The following is a 19166-nucleotide window of genomic DNA, read 5'->3' as shown; positions in this document are numbered from 1 at the left end:
TAAATTGGTTTGGTTGCAGAAGTGACTGAGACAAGGAGCTGGAAAACTCTAATTTTGTTTTGTTGTCTACCACTTTGCCCCCTTCAAATACTATGCTGAAATAGTTACACAGGGGTTGGTGTAAGCACCTGCATTTTTTTGGGTCACAAAATAGCAACAGGCCTGAAGGACTGAATTTGGTTCCAAATATCACAGTTCAGGGTTGTGCCTGGGTTCATTTCTACAGCAGGGCAAGGGCAGTCTACCTACAGGTACCAAATGGAAACTGTTTCCACTCTGTATTTAGTGCACAGTTTAGGAGCACCACTTATGCACAGAAGTTAAGTGAATTGGGAGTGTCACACTTTTGCTTGCTCCCCAAATACTTTTTATGGCAAAGCTTAGAGAATTTTCAAGGATGGCTTCCACCAACTCTAAAGGAATTGACCTAGGAAAAGTATCTGTGGATTGACTGTTTTGTTGTGGTTTTTTTAATGATTTTGCTTTTAGAAAACCACGTCCTAGTAAATTAAAGAACCTACTCTTCAAGCTGTGAAAAGATTCTTTTCAGTGCTGTTTTTTAAAATAATCTGATTTATTAGTTAGCAGTATTTGAACTTCTAGTATTAATCTTCATTTTGGTGAGGGGACAGTCTTCAGATTTGTGATTTTGCTACAGTAAGAATTTATTTCTTTAAGAATACCGTCCACAGGTATAGTATAGTAACACTGTAGAGATGGTATATCTTCAATATATACAGGTGCTTAAATATGCAGACAGGTACAAAGTATGTTTTACAAAGTGCCTGAGTGTTTGGGCATCTAACTTTGATTTTAAGTTTAGCTTGTTTTCAGTGGTAATTAAGCTCTTTCCCTGTTTCAGTCCCAAAGAAAATCTTCAGAGAACACATCTGCCTATTTAGACACAAAAGGATCCTTGAAAATACCATTTTTTCTAAGGACCCATCTTCACAAGGAAGTGGAGCTGTTGCTGATGGTATGTTTACCCGTGTGTCTCCTTGAACTGATTTTTAAATGTAGCATCACAGGTTGTGACAAGAGTACTAGAAATAGTTTTGTTCCATTAGAAAAAGTTTCCCATACAAACTACACTTCATGTTTCATGTGACAAAAATGCCAATCTCTCAAACTAGGTCTTAAAAAAAAATCAAAAATATATCTTTCAGGACTTCAAGGAGGATTTCTTTATTTCTGAGGCTGCTGAGCTACAGTAACTGCACCTGGTCTGTAAGGCTGGGAGGATATTGGGGGCAGGAAATGGAGTAGGAATATTTTCATCTTGAAGGCACATCTTTAGGTCCTGCCTGGGGCAGGCAGTGGTGCCCCCATATCAGTGGGCAAGGGCCTGAGCTGGATTTCCATGGGCTCTGCAAATTGCAATGAGATGGGCCACCCCCTGCTCAGCCCCAACCCTTGGGACAAAGCTGTCATTATTTGATGGAGATTTAATGGCACATTATGAAATGAAAGTTGCAGAGGCCTGCATGGCTATAGTCTTTGCTTTCACTGTGTGTTAACCACGGGGTGAGTAATTGAATGCTCATCCATCTGTGATCGTCTGTGCTGCCACAAGCTCATTATCAGCATTAGCCTGCTGAAGTCACCCGAGTCTCTGTAATGGTGCTGTATGTGGCCACCGCAAGAAGTGCTGCTGTCTTTGTCCTTGTCCCAAGACGCCAGCCAGCAATTCCTGGTAACTGTTGGAAAATCTCAATTTATAGAATTATTACAATTCCTTTCTGTGCTAAGTAAAGCTACGTGCTAGAATCCAAGCTCTACCAAGAAATTTGCAAGCTTGCATGGCCAGGTGGCTGCCTGCTGGTCAGATGCTGTGGCTCTATTTTATTTTATTTTAGTATGAGGGATGGGTGCAGCTGGATAAGCATTGCATACAGTGAGACTATAGAGAAAGAGCAGAGGAATAAAAAGCAGAATACTTCAGGTGAGATCTCAGGTCCATGGAAAGGTGGTGCCTGGGGGCTTCATGGTGTATCATGACATCAATAGGTACCTGGTTATTCCATTTCTGCTGCATTTTCTTCAGGGTTTTCCCTGAAGCTCTGAGGGCTGTATATCTGCTTTGCCACATGGTACTAGCAAAGGTGTGTAAATGGGTGAGCACACCTAGTATCAATAGTGAAAACCAGTAGTGAGGACAAAATAAGGATGTGGTAAGGTGTAGAGCTGCCATGGGGAGAGGCAGCCTCTCCCACCTCTGTGAGGATAGGTTGTGCAGAAGGTGCCCTTGGGAGTTAAGAAAAACTTTTACTGATGTTTTCCATCATGTTCTTGATCTTTACAAAACCCAGTCATATCTGCTAACACACCACTCTGGGAGATCAGTGATTTCTGAGGAGAGATCAACTGACCCGCTTCTCTGAGCAGTTTCTCGAATGTCCCCGTTTGCATCACACCTTGATACCATGTTGGAGATCGCACAACATGGTTCCTGCATCACAAGTTTCCTGCCGGTGGCATTGTGTCCTTGTGGCCCAAGCCACTTCTTAAAGAGCCTATTCAGCTCTCCTGGAAGGATCTGTAAACATACACTGCTAAGTGCAGTGGGGGGAGGAGGGAGTGACTTCACAGTTGGAATGTGATTTGGAAATTCAAGACATGTCCCTTTCTGCTGCCCAGTAGAGTGCTGGCTGCTGAAAGTGGATTGATCAGCATCAAAGGTGAATAAGAGGATGGAGAAGACAGACCAACTTTTTTTACATCTTTACATGTTTATTTGGAGAGGAGGGGAAAACAAATGTTAGCAACTATTTTGGGCAGTTTTTCTGTGTAAATGACAAAGCATTTTGGTATGCAGGAAACAACTGCTTCCCTTCGAGAGTTTTTGGGCACTTGAAAGGAAACAAGGCAACTCCAAACCTCTAAAGAGTGAAACAATTACAAAGACTGATTATTCTCCCTGTAAAGCTTTTTAAGAGTTTCTCTTGTATCAGATGGAACGATGATTCTTCTACATCCTAGTAGTACCATTGTGTTTGGTTTGCAAGAGTGTACCTCCATGTGGCAGTGGACTGCACTGGAATTTTATAAAATTCTTATCTGCTAACAGGACATGATATGTGGAATATTACATGTAATTCAGTCCCCAAAATATCTAATAAGGTGGCAAAAAAATAAAGAATATTTATTGCAGAGTTTCATGAGGAGACTTGAAACTCTGCTTAAGCTGCAGAAAATGGGGAAATGTCATCAGTTTTCAGAATGTTGTTTTTTCTGTTTTACAAACAATAGAGCCTTTTCCCCTAAATCTTTATTATGTTGAGAGGTTTGGTTATTTGTCTGTTGGCTTACAAGGACCTGTGCCTTAGCTGCATGTTTAGTGCATATTTAATATGGTTATGTGCATGTTCTTGCAGCCAGACTGCTGTGTCCATGCAAACCCTTCCTTACCTCAGAGGTGGTTTGTGCAAACTCTGGGAGGAGGTCTGTTGTCTTGTGCTTTGTAAGTCAACAGGTCAGGGACTTCTGTAATGCAGAAAGCGGGGTCAGCAAGTATCAGATACGAAGTTGTGTTTATTGAGTAGGTCTGGAGGACAGACAGATGCAAAAACCTAAGGGGTGTGTTAGCGGGTAAGGTACTGCTGCAGAACTGCAATTCCCTTCATGTGTTACACGATGGCTTGAACAGCAACAAAAGTCACTTTGTTAAATCCTCAGACTGCCTAATCCCACGTCTTGCTGTGGCCGTAACACTGAGCTTGCTAAATCAGCAGGAATTGTATGCCTGGATGGGGGAGCTCCAGCACTGGAATCAGGGGTTGGATGGACAGCCAGAAATACACCCATTCAGAGGCAGTTTGGACTTTTAAAGAAGTCGAGCAGAGGCATTTGGTTTCACTCCTGTATTTATTAATAGCTGGCTGGTGCTGTGCAGCGCAGTTTGCCAGTGCATCCCAGGGCAGGCGGGGATTGCCTGCGTGCCTTTCCCATATGTCAGTGCAGCAGCTGTGGGATCCCAGCTAGAGCGCCCAATTCCTACGGGTTCTGCCTCCCCAGCTGGCATAGCTAGGGGGGTCAGAGAGGAGCAGTTCCTCTGTTCAGAAGAGACTGCTGTCACCTCTTAGCCACAAGCAGGGCTCCCAGCAGTGGGAAGGGGGAATTGAGAGATAGCAGCTCTTAATTGGCTTTGATTTTTCAGACATCAAGGCTGCTCAGTCTTGTCTGCACTGCTCTCCTTTTCCCTTATGCCCTGCTCCCCGCCCCAGCTTTGCAGGCTGCGAAGTAGACCTTTGAACTGGTTCCTGTCCCACTGCCATCCTCCTGCCTCCCAGTACTCAGGGGTACATAGCAAACAGCCATGGTGCTGACAGCCCCTGAGGTGCCTCCCTCATGTCTTGTGCTAGGACTAGAGCAGAGCACCAGGTGTTTTGTTTTTCACATGCATTGCTCTCATTTGGGAGGAAAGGTATGCACTGGGCACCCTGACCCAAAGGCACAGGGTCAGGAAGGCCAGCAATATGCTGCTGATGGGTACGTGCCGATGGTGCTGGGGTGAGCGCTGAGAGAAATTTGGTGCTGCCTGAGGAGTACAGTTATCTAGGGGGCTTTTGTACCTGCAGCAATGCAGAGCTGGTCCCTGCTCTCCTGGATCCAGTGCACTTGGGGGCAAGAGGTGTTGAGCAGCTGCAGGAGGATCCCCAGCCTGTCTGCCACCCCGGAGATGCACAGATAAGGAGGAAACTTTCAATTACACAAGTGAAAGAAGTGAAAAACTAGTAATTACAGAAGTGAGAGGGGAAAAGCAAGAGCTGGGGGTCCACTTTAGGAAGGGGTGTTTGTGTGGGAGGATGCAGAGCAGCTGTGGGGAAGAGGTTTCTCATGTGAGACAGGGCATGGATTGGTCGAGGCTGTAAATAGGAGGGGTGGAAACACCTGAAAACCTTGTTGTCTTCTCAGTTTGCTATGAGAAAAGGACAGTGTGGGAACCTCCCACTGCCTGCGATTAAGGGGTGATGGCTGTAAATGGATGCTGTCTAAGAAGTGTGGAGAGGAGGAGCAGCTGCATGTTATCTCCCTTCTCCACTGAGTGCCAACGGGTGTCATAACTTTGTTTTTCACCCATCCTGCTTAATGTATTTCACGGGTTGTCTTAGCCAAGCCTGGAGAGTGTTCCTTTTTCAAGCATACTTATGCAGAGAAGGTCTGAGGTGGTCTATGCATGTTCATGGACTGGTGGGCTGTTGGTGTGTTTTGTTTAACTTATATTTGTGATTTTCAGTATTTTAAATATTAAGAGTCTAAGAATAAACAGAATGGAAATTAGCTCCAATGCATTAAAATTAGCTTCTGGAGGGGAAAAAATATGTATAATTTAAACAAAATTTTGACTCAGCAAATACCTAAAACTTCCTGAGAAATCGCTGTGCTGTGACTAGGGAATCTGGACCTGCCACTGGTATTTCTGAGATTAAAATACAGAGTAAAATTAAACTAAGTATTCCAGACTTTCTCCATATGTCCTAAGGACAATTTTTAAAAGCCTTTTCATGCTGCTACTTGAGCCATTCAGTAACAAAGTCCCTGTGTACTGTCTTAGGAATGGCATAGTCCCACTTCTTTGCCAGAGATGATCTTTGTCAGATGCTTCCAGCCAAATTTTTTGTGTGCTCCATACCATTGTGCAGGCCAGATAAGAAATCATCCCATTCAACCTCAGGAATTTCATGAAATAAGTCATGAAAGGAAAAAAAAAAAAAATCTGAAATGTTCTGTTGAAAACCATGAAAAGGGGTTTGGGTCTGGGATCATGGGTATCTCCTGGTATGTGTTGCTGAGATCTGAGGGCTGTGACAAACTCCAATAAATAATTTCAGTTTACTTTTCCTTACTTTACTAGCACAGAATCGTATGTTCTCAAACAATACTGTAGCATAGCAACTTCTTGATCAAACTGAAAATTGTAGAGAAAGTGGCTTGAAAATTGTACCATATGGATTTCTTTTCAAAGTAAATCGTAGAGCTCTCCTCTTCAAATTGTGCTTTGGTGAAGTTTCCTTCAGGTTTGCTCTGCTCTACATTTCATTTACTTAGTTTCTTTTTAAATTAGATCACTGAAATACCATATCCATCACAAGAGTACTGCACATTCTTCACACATTTTCATTCAAAACCTGCTACTATTTCTATAAAACAAATGGGGGTGAGCTCATAATAATACTGAAACAAGTCTTTCTTTCTATTAATTCTTCTCATGGATTATATGATGTGGCTTAGAAATGAGATGCATCATGACAGTTCATTTTTCTGCTCTGCATATGAAATTCAAAGCTTATAAAAGTGCCTAAAAGCTAACCTCACAGGGTAGAAATATTGTAGAACTAGAGCTATGTGTATCACCCTGAAATTGGGTCTTTGGTTTCATTCTTTTGTGTAGACTTGTCCAAGGTTAAATAGAAGATGAAAGCAATATTAGGCTATATGTAAAGATGGTAAAACTTGCCAAGTACCTGCAACTACCACCTAAAAAGCTGATTTATCAGAATAGTGAGGAGGAAAGGAGGACAAGATACAAAAGAAAACCTATCATCCCAGAAAGAGCAGGGCTGTGGGTGCAAAACTGTGTATGCATTTTAATATGGCCATAAGCAAAGCTCTGGTATGTCAAATACAATAGAAAGAATACTGCTGCTTGCTGGAAAACAAAGTGGGGTTTGTTCCTCTTTTGAGTAAGTTGTGTTTCTGTGGTTCGTGATAGGGCATGTTATTTGGGGGAGGAAAAAATCTTTCTCGGCATGTTGCAGTCTCTTTTGCTGGAGGAAGGCTGGAGCAAGGGGGTGGCTTCTATGGTGCCACCAGCATCACCAAGCAGGTGACCCAGAAGCTTCTACCTGCTGTATCTCCTAGTTGAAATGTCCCAGGGTTTTTAGTTCCCTTCGAGTTTCTGTCTTATCAGCCCTGCTGAGGGGCGGGTTATTATACAGTATTTGGGCTAGTGAGAGTGCTGCATGGACAGATTCATTGCTCTTGATCTAACCTAGATATCCCAGCACAACCCTGCAGTGGGCAGGAAAGACGTATTTGTGCAGGTAAATGTCTGCCACGGTTTGACATTGAAATATGCGAGTATCAGACTGAAATTGATCTGGTATGACTAAAATTTTATCATAACTTAATACTAGACTATTTTTTATTCTTATTGTTGCTAAATAATGATGGTCATACACAGATCTGAGCCCTACAGGCTAAAACAATTTTGAATTAACATTTTGATTATTTCAGAACACTTGTATTTTTAAGAAGTTGTTATGGTTTGTTAAGCAATGGTGTGACAGGTTGATCTTTCATGATGCATTTGAGAATGGATTCCAGGGGAGAAATCATGCCTTCATTGGAAAGCTTCAGTCTAAGGCTCAGTTTTGGACTTCCTAACCTGTGAGGGAAAACTTCATATGATTTTAAACATTTTGTTTCAGAAATAACTTGTAAAATACTCCTGGGAGACTTGCATTTGGACAATTATAGCCTAAAAGACAAAAATAGAAATGAACGCAAACTTAAGAAATTGCAGGAGTTGCTCATGTGCAGGCTGATCACAGGCAATGGCTTTCAAGACAAGGCTTTCGGGCATGTTAAAAAAAGACAATGTATCGCTTCAAAAATCACCTGAAAGGAATAATTCGCTACAACTGAATGCTTCTCAAGTTGAAACAAAGGACTTAATTTCTTATTTCTGTTGCTTATATAAAAGCTGAATTCATATTTAGCCCTAACTCACAGCAGTCAAAATAGTGTGCCACTTTATACTTTGCAATTCACTTTTATGACACTTGAAAACTTTGTTCTAATTTCTGCCTTGCAGAATTATAAAAAGGTTTTATTTGTTATAGCTCTTGTTCTAGCTGCAAGTGAAATAATGGCCCTTAGACTAAGACCAAGGATGAGATGTAGTTTCTGAAAAGGTTCACAGTGGCATTTGGGGTGTTCACCATATTTCTGCGTGTTCAGGATAGAAAAGTAAGGAAACAACAAACCAAGATCACTTACTTTAAACAGTAGAAGTTTTTTTGTATAATGTATTACTTCCTAGCTTTGCCTTCCAACTGCAAGATAGATACTTTTAAAAGCTCTTCAAATGCATTAATGTGACTTTCAAATGAAGTTGTGGAAACCAACGGACAATCATTCAGACACTATTCTAGAGAGTTCAGTTGACAAAAATGCGAAAATGTACTCCTATAAATCCAAAATCAGTCAGACAACAGAAGTCAGTAGGGTCAAATTAGAGAGACAGAAGGATGAATTGGGTTCTGATCAAGGATTTGTTCCATAGTGGATAAGTATAGGCAGCTGTTTTAATCCTAAAATAATGTGCCATCACTAACAGGTTAACATTTGAGGGGGTTTCATTGTAATGCCTGTTTGGAATGATGGTCATTATGATATAATTTTACACTACATTTTCAGAGGCATAAGTATCTGCAGGTGCAACTGGGCAGTGGAGAACCAGGGCCTCTTTCATCCTTGGGTGATAACCATACATGGTTCCTGCACAATTCTGTTCTGAAAAGGAGCCTGCATAGTTCAAATATCAAAGGGCCAGTGCTCTGTTCTGTTCAGAGGGGGTCATTCTGAGCCTTACTTGTGTCTAAAGAATAATGATGGAAAATAAAGGCAAATGATGGAAAATCATAAAGGTAAATGATGGAAAATCATAAAGATAAATGATGGAAAATAAAGATAAATGTAAATAAAGATAAATATACATATGTGGGTGGGCAAAAGCGGCATAAACCGAAGTCCCAACGGAAAAGGCTTTAAAGCCCTAATTTCTGGTTTCCTGCTCATCACCCTGGCCACAGGCTGCATCCCACAGTTGCAGGGTGGCAGTTACACAACAAGAACCACAAAAAGTGACAACAGAGTGGCAGTGTTGTGCTGGCTGGGGTGACCATATGTGGTGACACCAAGCACCCGCTTTGCATGGTTTTGCACCAGATGGTTGTGTTTTGGGAAAGAGCAGGGAGTGGGAAGGGAGATGCAGCTGTATGTTTTCTGTGTTAACGTGCATACCACTCAAAAGATATGATGGATGCTGGGCAGGAGTTGAGATTGTGTCCACATCATTCAGCATGTGAAACTATTTCTCCAAAAAGGGTGTTTTGGACTATGTTGTCCGGAAGTCAATTGTCAGGCATCCACAGGCCTTGTTTGAGAGCTCTGCAGATCTCATTTTGAACGTGTTTGTTTTAAATAAGAAAGTGAGTAAATTCCTATATTTAGCAGCTGACTAGGCCCTCCTTTTTCCATGTATTTATTCATATGCCTAATTATACTCCAGTGATTACTTCCTCTACAATTATTGGAAGTACTCATGTAATAAAGTTAGCATATGTACATCTTCAGGAGTAGGGCTTAAATATCACTAAAGTGTTCATTCCTCTTCCCAACTGTTCCCTCATTATTCAGGCTAAATAATATGAATGAGTAGAAAAAACTAAAGTAGTCAAGAAATGAAGCTTTATAACAAGAATCGCACCAGTTACTGCGTTATAGAGGAGGAAGAGGAAGGGGGGCGGGGAGGGGAGGAAGAGGAGGAGGGAAACTTAGCTGCTGATCCAAAAACCTACCACCATAGTGCTGTCACTGCCAGTGTCTCAGTCTTTCCAAATGTGCCTTTTCTGATTTTGACAAATGCAGATCTTGAAACAGGTTTTAGAAAAACACGGTGGATGTATTTTCCCCTTAAAGAAAACAGATCTTATTTTTTTAGAAGTTCTAGAACTGCAGTTTTCAGGAAAATAAACCATTTGCAGCAACTAGTGCAAAAAAATTATTTTTAAAGTACTTTCTGTTGCCTCTGTCCTAGCTCATCTTTCTTGTTATTCCTTAGAAACATATAAGCATCCTCTTTGTTTAGATCTGAAAAACCTGTTCTGCTTTTATTTCCACTAGTAGTTTGTGGAAAAATCTTCAGTTTTTCTACAGTTAAAAACTACATTTCTGAGCTACAGGTTTTAAAATAAAGGGTTTTTTTATACCTTTAAACAATGAACTTCCATTCTGCATAATGTATTTTTGAGGCTATAAAGTTTAAAAGGGTCAAATATGCAGTGTGTGGAAAAGCAGTAAGTTGCAAGTAAGTGGAAATGTGCTGCTTAAAGTGAAGATTCATTCTGTTGGATGCAGTTTCTGAATGTTACGGATAATGATGAAATGCTGTGTTGGATATTATGTATTAGAATGAGATTTATGTTGGCTAGATAACTTCAACGTGCAACTTCAACGGTTAAGTGCCATCCTTTATGGTGCAAGGGAAATACCTGCTGAATCTCAGAAAAAGCATAGAGCGCTACCTGTTTTATGCAGAGATTAACAATCTGTTCTTAGAACCTCCTTCTATTGTGGTGACAGAGGTTGATCCATTGGAAGGTTATTGCTCAGCCAAGAGTCTGCAGTCAACTACACAGTTTGTAAGTATGATAATATGGAACTGCCAGGAATTTTACAGCTATGAATGTGCATTCATATAAATAACACCTGAGGATATATCTCTCTAATGAAGGCATGTGGAGACAAGGCACACAAATATTTAGGTGTTGGCTTATTGTAGTCATGCAGCTTCTTTAACACGAGCGAGCCTCATGTCTTTTCATAAAATATTTTAGAAGTGCTTTTCTTCTGAGATGCTATGTGAATAACAAGTACACAGGGGTAGCCCATGTTCTCATCATGAAATAGGAGATGAGAAGACAGTAGCACTGAGCTATGAAAAACTATGGAGAATTTAGAAAATTGGTGTTGCTTGACAAATGACTCCTTTTTACTGATGTCATTGCTGGAAGATGAGCAGGGGCCCAAGGAAATTAAAGGGATTTTCATGGATTCCTGCTTTCTAAGAGGATTTTGAGGCTGCCAGTTGAATTGCAACGAGGCAGTTGCTACCAGCAGCCTGCTTCAAAAGAGTAGGTGCATTTGGCATTACTTATACTAGGGAGACTACAGCCTGGCTGCTAATTTGGAGGGTGAGGGGAGGAGGAGATATTTGTAACCTTCTGAAGGGCAGACATGACTTCTGGGTTCATAATGCTTCTTCAGTTCCTGAAGTCATGACTTGATAAGGCTGGGGATAAGGAACAGATAGCAGCCTGCCGTTCTTAGGCTCCGATTTGGCAATTGCACATGTTGAAACAGCACATAAGTGTGTAATTATGAGCATGGAAGTAAAGATTCTGTGTGTGTGTGTTCATCCTGTTTGCTTAGTGCATCATCAGTTGATTCAGTATTTTCTTAATTGTGAGTTTTGTATGGATTTACTGTTCTTGAGATTGGAAGGAGTGCCTGTATGAAATTGCTGAACTCCCCCAAAGTGGAGTTTTAACTGTCATTTATCATCATGGTACCAGAGGAATAAAGGGGAGCACGTTTGAGAACAGTTTGAAATAGGGTGCTTGGGAGAATTACAGAAACTAAGCTGACTTCTAAGCCAGGAACATGACAGGAATTGTAATGAGAACACTATTAGCGGATACATGGAAAATATGGAGTTTGCAAAGGGACATCACACCTCTTGGAATTCTTTCAAGCAGGCAACAAGCCTGTAGATAAAAAGATGAGTCAGTTGTCACAACCTCCTTGGATTTTCAAGTTGCTTTGAGCCCTTGAGAACTTAAACTGGTATGCAATAAAGAGAAGATCCTTTTGTAGATTAAGAGCTGGCTGAAGGAAAGGAAGAAGATGGGAGGAACATGTATTTTTCACAGAGAGAGATCCCAGAGGGACGTATGGTTAAAGACCTAAGAAGAGATGTGAGTATTAGGGAGGTAGTGTTTGCTGACTCTATAAAATTATTTTTTCATCAAAAGTAAAGCTGCCTCTAAAGAAAAGTTTTGCTATATAAATGACTGAGAAATAAAATAGCAAGACTAAGGTCTGTACTGTACAAAGCAATATGCTTGAACTAAAAAATGGATTCTGAATTAATTTGTTCCATTCAGGATCTTGGTCTTCCTGTGGTAAGTTTGCTGTTATCTCAGTGTTTAGTAGCAGTCAAAAAGGGAATTAGAAAATTAGGAATGACAAATGGGATACCATATGAAACAGAGCGTATAATGATGCTACTGCTGTTAAGTCCATGTCTTTGCTGCATCTTGAATGTTGTGTGGTGTTCTGACAATTCTGTCTCAAAAGGCATGTAGTGAAATGATAAAAGTACAAAGAATGCCTGAAGTGTTTAGAAATGTATAATGATTTCTATTTGAGATATGAATCGAACAAGGAGTCTTCTGTGTGAAAACAGATGATTGAAGTGGGGTATGACAGAAGTTTATAAAATCATGAATAAGATGACTAAGGAATGTTCATTCACTTATGATCATATAATACAGTGGGCACACAGTGAAGTTACTGTGCAAGGGAGTTTGAAGCAGAAAGTCCATTTTCACACAGTGCACAATTTAATTGCAGTTCTTTTTTCCACATCTGCTGTAGAGGCCAATAACATAATTATAAATATAAATTAGATTATATACATTAGAAACTGTCAATAAACACAGTGGTCTGAATGAACCCATGGACAAACTAAGTCCATAATCTGCAGGGTACCAGCAGGAACGTGTAAGAGGAGGAGCACTCTCATACACTCTTTCAGGTGACTACTACTGACAACTGTTACGCAGGATATTGGGGTGCTGAACTTTCTTTCTGAGTCAGTATGTCTGTAATTTCGTAAAATTAAAATGATAATGTTATAATTGTTGGGAAAGGAGAGGAGTTGCAGTGGGTGAAACTCTGCCAGGGTCCTTTTGAGCCTTTTCCTCAGTACTGGTCTATTAAAAGTGAGTATTTGCCCTGTCCCTCCAATAAATCATCGCTTTAACTTTGAAATTCACAGATTGCAAGATTTGGAGAAGGCCAAGAGTCCACCTGTGAGTCCCTAAAACATCGCAGTGCCTCCTGCCGTTTCACCTCTGGAGCTGTGTTGCCAATGAAGCTATGTTGCTGTTAATGAGACCTTCCCAGCTGTGGCTACCTCTTGAACACCTCCATGCTGGGAAAATCCCTGCAGAGGCTGATTTGTGGTAAAGGTAATGCAGTCTCTCTCTTTTTGGGGTTAATCAAGAAACCTTCTCTTAGTTTCTTCACAGGCCATGCCCTCTCTTTCTCAATGGATCTTGATCTTTGGGATAAAAATGAAGAATGGTGCAACAAAGGTTGCTAACATCTTCCCTCTCTTGTGAATTGATCGTGGAGGATGTGTGTGGGCATATGTTCTAGTCTTGATTTACTAATCACAGAAAAAATCATACTGCAGCTTTGCTGAAACTTGTCTTGCAAGATACTAAAAGCTGCTGTTGACTTACTAATAATAATGAAAAAAGAAAGAAAGATCTGGCTAGGTATTAACCTCATGCTAACCAGAGTAAAACATTCCTTGTACTATGAACAGAAAGTCTTGTGTTCTGTGATGCCAGAATAATAAAGAAGCTTGATACTTAGATTTTTAAAATTTTTATTCTTTCCCTGACTCAGGGTGCCTTTAAAGTAAAAATTTACAGATGTATTATGAGCATTAGTGTGGGTCTATGCAAGGCCAAGGTGTACGCATTGTGCAGGAATAAAGATTATTCAGATGGTCCCAAAAGGATGAGGAAGTGTTAGATAAAGAAAAAATGTCAGGAAATGCGGCAAGAGCTGTGGCAGCCTTGTCAGAGCTGCTATTTCTCTGCAGAGCGCAGTTCCATACTGTCTGGGGCACACCAGCAACCTGCAGCTGACTGTGTTCCCATGCCCCTTAGGAAAATGCACCTTTGGCCAGCAGAGCAAGGAAAAGCTTCTGAGGGATTCACAGAGGGCAGGTCTGTTGTAGGGTGGAGATACTTAACATACCTTCATGACCTAGCTTGAAGTACTGGAATGCAGGCTCACAGTGGCATCTGTAAAGATAGATAATATATATTGCCATAGTCGGACTGTTTTTTAGTACCCAAGTTATTTCAATACATTGTGTGATGTTATTCACGAAAGATGAAAGATTTCGGGTACTTTACAAATCAAGTGTGTGTTAAAATAACTCTCCCAGTGCACTGTGTCACGCAGCTTTCTTTTCTCCTTTGTACCTCAAACAGCAACAGACTACCTGTAGATAGGGAGCAAGACACCCTAGCTGAAGGTAGCAGATCACTTCCTGATTATGTACATGCAACAAGAATTACAAAATAACAGAATGAATAGATTGAAACTATGCAGCATTCCCTATCATAAACTTCAGCAAAAAGGTGCTGTTCAAATTGAAGTAAATAAAAAACATGTCTTTTATTACAATGAAAACAGAATTGGAATAAGGGTATGCACCCAGCAATACTAAGCACGTACAAGAAATTTATCGACAAGAAGTAGAACTGCTTCTAAGCAGTATGGCAATTTGATACTAAGACTACATAATGCTATAGGACTATTTATTATTTCAAATGTACTTCAAATTTTATTATCTACAATAGAGTATTTTTATGTTCCTACTTCACCACAATGTTTTGGGCTTCTAGATAGTCTGTTACCTAGACATCTAGGGAAGCCTTCTTAATTGACTTAAATATTAATTCCTGTGCTTTATCCATACTAGTGCTTCCGCATGCAGGCTATGGTTAATAATTACACATATCTGCAAACTGACTAGCTCCTGTAATAGCTTCTTTTTTCTGACACCAAACAGATTGTTGAGTCATGCAAACTTTCCCTATAAGACTGATACCCTGATTCTTCCCTCTCAAAGCAGCTGTTGTTTTGGGATCCTAAGGCTGAAATAAACTTGGTGTGCAGCCTCAGGAACACAGGATCTGAAGGGCTTCCAGTCACTGCTGACAGGCACAGGCTTGTACCATGACCTGATCCCACTGCACGGTGATTGCCCTGCCATGTGCAGTTGGTCACCAAGTGCTTGTAACATCTGTTGATTGTTGTTTATTGTCTGCAGAACACTCATCTGCTCAGATTTCTTTTCTAGCTGCTGCACACCTGGCAGATCTGGTAGGTGTATTTCTACAAATACAGACAAATCAGTTCCTTCTCCCAGCAATGGTCAGTCGGCTCCAGGGGTGACAGTAAAGGGCTTGAAAACTGGCATGTTGAAGCTTGGAGTGGAACAGAGAGAACTTCTGGAGTCTTTAAATATTATGTGAAAATGAAGTGATGAAGTGGAACAGAAGGAATTTTTTGACACTGAACACTTAGTCCCTGATAAGTACAGCTGCAACCCACACTGTACTGAAAAAATTCCCAGAGACAGAGAGTCAGAAAGTGTCATGAGGGACATTAGTGCTTACCTACAATGAATGCTTTTTACTAACACAGCGTGTTACTCAAAGGATTGGGACTGTCAGCCAAATGTACATTTGTTCTGGTATCCCAGCGCAGCAGCTGATAGCTGGGCAGAAGTGAACTTACAAATTTTCAGATTTAGATGGGGCTTTTGTAACAAGGCCAAGGAGGAACGAGAATCTGGAAAACAGATCTGACTGTGGGTTCTGCTGCAGCTTTCCTCTGTGATACTGGAGCACTCTCTTGCCCTTAAGTAGACCATCAATCTTTGCCACTTGGAAATGGAGATTATAATACTGCTGTACCTCACAAGGGAAGAATGAAAATGCTTTGAGATAGTCCTTTATGTTCTGCATGGAAAACACATCATTACTGTAGAATAACTGCATTTTACTTGATTAATGTTAAGAACATTTGCGCTCAAGAAGCAAATAATCATGCCTTGATTTAACTGCCAGTTAGGTTGCTGAATTGCTTAAAAGTGGACCTTGATCCTTGGAGATGCTGATTGACTTTAGAAAAAGTGGAGTAATAGGAACTGATGCATGCATTTCACTCAATGTGGTCAGAAATTCACAGAATTTTACTTGCTTGTATGCTGGTAAACATACTATTTGTCTGGTATGTACTAAAAACACACACCCACAAGTAAAGAAAGCAATATATGTGTGCCATGCAAGAAATGATAGGAAAGGTACAGCACTAGTGAAAACTGAGAACACCTCTCCCTGACTGTATCATCTTACCTTCCTCAGTTGTTCGTATTCCCAGATGTATGGAATGAGCTTGGATAGGTTTGGGGTGTTCTCTTTGAGACTGCTGGAGTGAGAGACAAGTAAATAAACAAGGCAGAGAACTCCCAGCACACCCACACGAGGACTGTTAATTGCAGCTGAAGAAAATACACATAGTTGTTATAATGTGTATTTTAGAATAGTTCCTCATCACATAAAATAAGACTGGGCTTATTTAAATGTGAATACTGTACAAAAGTTCAAAACCTGATTTTTAGAACTCAGAAAGAAAATTTCTCCTGACAGAATTAATCTGGAGAGAATGACCAAGCAGGTCATGGTCTGAAAATAAACATTGGAGTAGTTACAGTGTATGGAAATGTGGAAATGTGTGCCATAAATCCTTTACCAATTTATGATGTTATTGGAATAATTATTTAAAACTCGATGCCTTAAATCTTGATTGCCTACAAGTCATTTTGCCTTTTCCTAGGAAGGGCACTTGAAATTTAGGTATATAGAAAGATGGGGAAAAAATAGTAAGAAAACTGAATACACAATGAATATAAAATTAAAAACTGCATTTGAAACCTTTCCAATACAATATAAAAATTTGCAGTTTCATAATTAATGAATGACCTTTCCTTCCTTGCCCCAGATTTTAGTTGTTTGCAACAAATGAACAAAAGAACAAATCACTTGAAGTCAGCGAAGCCAAAACAACAGCTTCCATAAAACCCTTTGCCAAACTGATTAGATTTGCAATTCACTCACTAAGCCTGCCTCGTCATGGCAGCATCATGCAATGAATCTTTTCATTGAATAAAACTGGAATTTCAGAGAAACTAATTTTTTTTTTTTTTGTATGAATACTTCTGTAGTGCTTGTTTAAACATGAAATTGTTCCTGATTAACTCATGTGTGAGCACTCTTATTCTGGAAAAAAAAAAAAATCTTCTTCTTGTTAAGCTTAATGTAGTTGTTTAATAATTAAACAGAAGCAGTTAATTGGAAAATACTGCATATGTAGACAATCCTCAGTCGTCTTCCTTTGGTGGATGCAAATAGTTAGTGGTTGGATAAAGAAGTGGTATTTTTAAAAATTCTTCCTTGGATAACAGACTTTCTTAATTTGTTGATTTTCTTAATTTCTTAATTTGTTGGACTAAATGAGAAAGTGAAAATATCTGATAGTTTTTGCATGTAAAATAACAGTACAGGTAGATAGGCACGAAGGTAGAAGAATCTTTTGTTTCTGTATAATAACTCATGAGGCTCTAGAAACTAAAGGTTGCATTGCTCAGGAGGGAGCTTACGAGAACTACAGAGTGTCCTCAGTGTCCACATAACTGCTCTTCGCATCCAGGCAAAGCAGGGAGAGAACAACCTGATTTTCATTCCGACAGTAACTCAAATCCTGAGTGGACTGGGCCTTTACAGACTTTATTTACCTTTTTTTTACAGCCTTTGCATAATTAACACTTTCATCATTGTTAGTGAGCACATTAGCAAGTGAGACTTAATTTAACAAAAGATTGGATTTGTTCATTATGGATTGATTTAAAGGACTAAGATTAATTAAAACTATAGATTGTCCAGAAAAGAAATATTTTTAAATGGTGATCCAAATGAAGTAAAAAAGATGACTGTGGCGCTCAGTTCTACCTTGTCCAATTTGTACTTCAGAAATCAGGACGTTAATCTAAAGAGAAAAGTGAAGGCATTTGTTAGATTTATTTTTATTTAAAAAAGAAAAGAGAAAAAACTTCTATTAGCAAAGAAAAGGTAAAGAAAGTAGAGGAAGCATCTTTCTGAGGCTACTGGCTTTAGGCCTTAACCAGAGAAGCAACCTCTACTGGCTTTGTTGGCAGTGGTCTGAAAGCCATGTTTAAACATGTCTTGAACACAGGTCCTGTTGAATTAGTGGCAGACATGGTTTGGTTGGCACATGTGAATGAGGTGACTGTAGTACCAAAGTTGTAAAATTGTTATAGATAGTGACTATCAAAAAACTTAAATCTGCTTTTAAAAAAAAAAAGGTCAGATTTCTTTGCATCGTTCTTGTCAATCACTGGAAACCTCTGTGCAAACTGAGTGGGCTTTACCTCCTCCATGGAAGCCAAACAGCCAGCTGGCTGCCCTCACAGCTGGGTCTGATCCGGGACATGATGGGGGGAGCAGGTGTAACAAGTGTAGTAATGACCAAGCAGCTGCTTCCACTAGTTCAGTGCAAGGGGAGCTGAGGGTCTCAGCTATGCTGTACTGTTACACTAAGCTAGGTAGTGACCTAGAGACCAGATTCTTCAAGTGACTAATTCCTGGTCTTGTGCTTTTCAGACTCTGTCCCAGGGGCAGGTCCTGTGTGTCCAGCACCCAGTGCAGCTCTTGGAGGTAAGTGCTGTCAAGGTTGTGTGGAGTTGTGCTTTGGGTGATGGCCAAAGATTCTTTAGTCAGAGTCTGTGTGAGCTAGGAGAACAAAAGTGTTTTGTCCTAAACAATGATTATTTTTGGCTCTTGATAGAGTTAAAGTATGTCCCATGAAGGTTCATCTTGCTTCCTGAGTTCCTAGGGAGAATCTCCAGGGAGATCCTGTGAATATCTTGCTTGTAAGCCTTCTCTTTTCCTCCCTGGGTCTCTGCCAGCACCTACTCAAGAAATACCTTGCTTACTTTTTTAATGTCCTCTGCTAGCCTATGAGCAATGGTTGGCTGTTTTGGCCCAAATTGGCTGGAAGATGCACATACAGACAGACATTGAGGGAGAGTTGGCTAGAATTGCCCAAAAGTTTGCATCTGGTATCAGGTTATGTCTCTCTGCCCTGGTGAACAATGGTATAAGACAAGCAAGGTTTTACATGCAGGGTAGTGTTATAGATCAATGAGCATGCGTGGTATAGATGAGTCTGGGATGCAGTCAGTACTACAAGTTTCACCTGTGGTGATGCAAGAGATTTGGGGATATATATGTCTGACTGAGAGCGCCACAAAATGGGGCTGCAAAGGGGCCTATGATGTGTATAATGATGTTTAAGCTTAGGCTGCCCTTACTGGGGGGCAGTAAACATAATATAGGGTTAGGGTATAATGATGTTTAAGCTTAGGCTGCCCTTACTGGGGGGGAAATCTTATATAGTGGTGTATGTGACTCGTGAATTAGAATACA

This window comes from Aquila chrysaetos, chromosome 6 (genome assembly GCF_900496995.4).
Source record: "Aquila chrysaetos chrysaetos chromosome 6, bAquChr1.4, whole genome shotgun sequence".
Classification (NCBI taxonomy): domain Eukaryota; kingdom Metazoa; phylum Chordata; class Aves; order Accipitriformes; family Accipitridae; genus Aquila; species Aquila chrysaetos.
Note: the sequence above shows the minus strand (reverse complement) of the source record.